Source organism: Gossypium hirsutum, chromosome A09, assembly GCF_007990345.1.
Source record: "Gossypium hirsutum isolate 1008001.06 chromosome A09, Gossypium_hirsutum_v2.1, whole genome shotgun sequence".
Classification (NCBI taxonomy): domain Eukaryota; kingdom Viridiplantae; phylum Streptophyta; class Magnoliopsida; order Malvales; family Malvaceae; genus Gossypium; species Gossypium hirsutum.
This window is the reverse complement of record NC_053432.1, coordinates 36,166,818-36,172,520: the sequence shown is the minus strand read 5'-3', so window position 1 is coordinate 36,172,520 and position 5,703 is coordinate 36,166,818. Positions and strand designations below refer to the sequence as shown.

At 34.9% G+C, this 5,703-nt stretch overlaps 1 non-coding gene across 1 annotated transcript; it reads right to left on the bottom strand.

Moving 5' to 3' along the window:
• Window positions 1-5,112: 5,112 nt before the first annotated feature.
• On the bottom strand, window positions 5,113-5,219 carry LOC121206897 (small nucleolar RNA R71). The gene has a single exon (XR_005902069.1). It is a non-coding gene; the product is annotated as a small nucleolar RNA R71 (small nucleolar RNA).
• Between the last annotated feature and the right edge of the window lie 484 nt (window positions 5,220-5,703).

Here is a 5,703-nt window from a genome sequence, read left to right as displayed (position 1 = left end):
ATCAACATAATATCCCTTATTTAGGTCATCGAGACCTTAAACATACATCAGAAAAGGGTCGGAACTAAACCAAGGTCATACAATTTTTTTTCCAAAACTTAAACATTTCTCAAAGTAATATAGGTTACGCGCCAGTGTGAACAGGTCGTGTGCCTCACACAGCATTAGACATGCCCATTTGTCTAGGCCGTGTCAAAATAGGGTATACATACTGACTAAGCCACACGAGCCACTTGCTCACACGACAAGACAAGCTCGTGTGACTTGGCCGCGGTCGACACTTACTTGAGTCACACAGCTAGCCACACGCCCATGTGCCTTGGCTGTGCTCGAGCCTGACTTACAATTGTAGGGTACCCCAGGGGACACACGGCTACACAACATGACCATGTGTCGCACACAGCTGAGACACACGCCCGTGTCTTTGCCCGTGTAGACAAAAATAAGCCATTAGAAAAGCCAATTTGCCACCCATTTAAAACAAACCTACAAGCAACCAAAATCACAACATTTCTTAACCAATTCACATCCAATTCACAACCAAAACATTAACCATTCATGTTATATCACTGCCAACCAATTCCATGCTTAATAACATTACTATTTTATGCCAAAAATAAGACAAAGCACCTCAAAACATATGGTTTATAAACCTTAATACATACCACTCAATCTCATACTATGAACTTACCAAATACTTGCCAGATTGACCATTTATTTTGGCCAAACAAAAACATGTCATAAACATAACTTCATCATATAACTTATACCATAACTCATTCATAAACATATCCATAATCAAGCCAAATCACATGGCTAGATATATACACATTTCAAATCATATTCAAAGTACTTCTAGCCTATATATGCCATACTCCAATACTTACATTTCTAAAATGTACCAAAATGAAGTTCGATAGTGCGGTGATAATCCACAATGATCCCCGAGCTTCCAGTAGCTATGATATCTGTAATACAGTTAAAAGACACACAGAGTAAGCTTATAAAAGCTTAGTAAGCCTTATACAAATAAACTTAACACATTAAACATTAATTCATTATCAAATTACATCTACTTCAAGTCATAAACTATTACAACTTCCATATTCACCTACACTTCATATCTTTCAATTTCCATGATACATATAGCATAATTTATCATGCTTTTACCATATATCTTCTTTTTCTCATTAAAGACTACATACTTACCTTTCACTATCAAATGTGATACTCATTTCGAACGTACCTGAATCGAATATTTATTTCACAAGTCATTCATTTTTTGGAATGCCCATTTGATCCTTTTGGAAAAGTACGGATACACGGAAAGCTCAGAAAGCATATACAATGCCTACATCCCAGACGTGGTCTTATATGTAATCAAACATCGATGACACTATCCTAGACAGGGTCTTACACGAAATCAGATATGATGCCGATGTCCCAAACATGGTCTTACACGTAGAACAGAAGTCGATGCCAACGTCCCAGACGTGGTCTTACACGAAATCACATATCGGATCCTATGTCATGACATATGTATCCTAACTATTCCTAAGATTCGTACGGGGCTTTTCAGATGTCGGAACCTTGTCGATACTTTCTCAGATAGCATACATTTAGCTCGGACATTCATTCATCATAATTCAATATCAAATGAATAATAATAATTCAATTCAAACACGTTTATTGTATATTGACATACCTCGTACGAATTCGGATGGGTGGAATCGGTTACTCGACAACTTTCGACTTTCCCCAATCTAATTCTATTTTCTTTAATTCTTGATCTATATAAATTCAAATTTAACTTATTCAATCACCAATTCATTCAAAACAATCCATAAACACATATTTAGGGCATTTTGCAAACTAACCCTCACATTTTCACATTTTGACACTTTAGTCCCTATTTCACAAAATCACAATATCACAAAATACACATAATTTGCACATACTCATGCTTGGCTGAATATTCATAGAACTCATACAAGTCCACACATTTATTTATTTCACATTTTAGTCCCTCAAATTACAAATTTCACAATTTAGCCCATTTTACTCAAAATCATCAAAAATCCAAAGACAATAGATATTAACCCAAATTATATTTTCCATTTATCAACAACTAACTTCACAAAACTCATAGTTTCATCAATGGCATAACTCAAAATCATCAAAAAAAATCAAAAATTGAGACATGGGCTTGATAGTATACAAAGCAACGATTACAAAAATGTAGAAATTATCAAAAACGGAACAAAAACAAACCTTGAATTGATCTTTAGTATGGCCAAACCTTAGCTAACTCTTTTTCTTTTCTTTTTTTTTTTGATTTTCGGTTGAAGATGAACACAAATGACTTGATTTTTATGCTTTTGTTTTATTTTAATTAACATTAATAATTCTTTTTCAATTTTAACCTTTAATAATTCATTACAAATTCACTTAATGGATGGTTATTTATGTCCATTCGAACTTCCAATGGTCAAATAACCATATAAGGACCTTACAATTATAAAACCAAATCAAATAGGCACTTTAACAATTAGAAGGCCACTTTAACATTTTACGCGATTAGCTCCTTTTTCAAAATTAAGCACACAAACATTTAAATTTTCATACGAGACTTTCACACATACTAATTCATATATCATAAGCACAGAAAATAATATTTAAATATTTTTTTGACTCAGATTTGTGGTCCCAAAACCACTATTCTGACTAGGGTCAAAACCGGACTGTTACAGAATCTTCATCAAGAATATTCGTATAATCAATCATACAATTTATATAATAATAACAATAAAGCATTTAATATTCCATTATAACATTACATTATTATTACCACACGAACTTACCTCGAACGAAAATTTCGGCCAATTATTCCATTTTACTCCATAACCTCGTGCTTTCCGATTTAAGCTCAAATCTTAATTTTCTTGATCTATAATGATAAAATCCACTATTTTAATCACCATATTAACCAATACATTTCATAATTTATTCTTTATGATAAACCGTAATTTATACATATTTCTATCCTATGCTTAGCATATTTTATGGATGATTTTTCTTTAAAATTGGTGAATTTGATGCTCCTAATGCCTTAATTTCATGTTTTATACTTAGGTGAGAATAGGAGAGTGAAAGGAACGAGAAACGAGCCAAAAACAAAGAAAATGGGCCAACGTAGGAAATCAACACGGCCTGGACCTCCTCACACGGGTAGACTACACGGCCGTGTCAATTTGGTAGAATCAAAGCACGACTCACACGGGTGGACCACACACCTGTGCCTATTTAACAAGCTTGACCATGGCTTGAACTAATCGCACACTAGCGTGTCACATGGGCGAGTCCCTACCGAGCCCGAGTTTAGTCCAATTCAGAAAAGGCCAATTTTGAGGGTTCTTAGGCATTCAAAACCCTATAAATACACCCTAGAAGAGGAGGAAAGGGGGACACACAGGGAAAGAAGCAGGGAACTGTTCAAGGAAAGCTGATTGATCCATCTCAGAAGTCGGGTTTATCATCAAAACTGAAGATCTCCCCTCAATTTCCCTTTAGGAGTTTTGGGTTTTTCTTTATGTTTTTGTATTCATTATTCTTCTGAGATGTTTACCTTTTTAGTTATGAACTAAAACCCCTAAATACCTAAGGGGAATGAAACCTAAGACAGATCTTGTTATTATTATATGAATTGTATGATAAATATTTGACTTGTTCTTAATTATGTGTTCTTAATTCTTGTTTTGATATTCCAGGATATTGACTCAAGTTAAGCTCTTATTCAAAGGAGGAATAGGCCCTGTATAAAAGTACATTTGTCGTAATTAAGCGGAGTTGGTTGCACGCCTAGAGATAGGGTGACAAGATTTTGCTGGATTAGGGTGAAACCTAATAAGGGGATCCATAGATAGAGAACATGCAACCCTAGGGAGTTAATTAGAAAGAGATTTCAATTATTCAACCTAGGGTTAGATGTTGTTAGTCTCGAGAGAGATAATAATATAACTTATGGATTTCTACGGATCAAGTCAAATGAATAAATCGTCCGATTCAGAGTCAAATAACAAGTGAAGTCTAGGTGGATTTTTCCTTAGGTGTTGTCTCAACCAATCGAGTTTTCCAAAAGTAATTCCCCAATTCTATTTTCTGTGAATTCTTAGTTTAGTTAATTAGTTAGTTAAAACAAAACCCATTATTCTTAAGCTAGATAATAAAAAGACAGTCATGACTAGTCCTTTTAGTTCCTTTGGGTTCGACAATCCGGTCTTGCTAAAGCTATATTACTGTTTGATAAGTACACTTGCCTTCATCATGATAATAGTTAGTTTCAAGAACGATTCATTATAAATATTTAAAATCTGTCACGAATATCACGTATCAAGTTTTTGGCGTCGTTGCCGGGGAACTAAGATATTAGGAACACTCGATTTTTATTAATTTAGCCATTTTACTTTTATTGCAATTTGAATTTTTATTTTCTTTTCTAATTCTTCATTTATTTTCTTCTAGCAGGTTTTTTTATAGTTTATGACTAGAAGAAACCCGTCAGGACCATTACTTTTTTACAGTGAAATTGATCGCACAATTCGCAAAAACCAAAGAGAAATAAAGTGAAGCTTAAGATACACAGAGAACGATCAAGAGGACGATATTCAAACCCCAGCTGAGGAGATGGCTAAAATCCAAGAAAATCCGCTACCTCCTACAATTGTTGTTAATCAAAATCCTACTCCGCGCACTATGTATGATTATGCTAAATCTAATTTAACAGGAACTAAGTCAAGCATAGTTAGACCTGCTATTGCTGCAAATAATTTTGAACTGAAACCTAACACAATTTAAATGATACAACAGTTTGTTCAGTTTGATGGTTTGCAGGACGAGGATCCCAACGCTCACTTGGCAAATTTCCTAGAATTTGGCTATACAATTAAAATCAATGGCATTTCTGATGATGCCATACATCTTCAGTTGTTTCCCTTTTCGTTAATGAATAAGGCTAAAAAATGGTTGAACTCGTTACCATGAGGGTCAATTACTACTTGGGAACAAATGACCGAAAAATTTTTATTAAAATATTTTCCACCGGCTAAAACAGCCAAATTACGTAATGATATCTCTTCTTTTATGCAGATGGATTTAGAAACACTCTACGATGTATGGGAGAGATACAAAGACCTTTTGAGAAGGTGCCATCACCATGGGTTACTGCTTTGGCTACAGGTTCAAACGTTTTATAATGGCCTGAATCCTTCAACTCGGCAGATGATTGATGCAACTGCTGGAAGAACTATCAATAATAAAACACCTGAGGTGGCTTACGAATTTATTGAGCAGATGTCACTGAATAACTATCAGTGGCAATTTATGAGAACAAAGCCGACGAAAGCAGGTGATTTTTCAACCTCGACGCGGTTACTACACTATCTAACCAAGTAGAACTCTTAAATAAAAAGATTGATGGTTTGTGTAGCTCTACTCAGGTACATCTAGTGATGAGGTGTGATTCGAATGGAGGAGGAGCATGCACAGAGTATCAACCCTTTAACCCTAACATCGAGGAGGAACAAGTCCAATAGAAATAACTTTAGATCTCAAAATGACCCATATAGTAACACTTATAATGCAGGTTGGAGGAACCATCCCAATTTCTCGTGGGACGGTCAAGGAAATCAAAGGCCACAACATCCT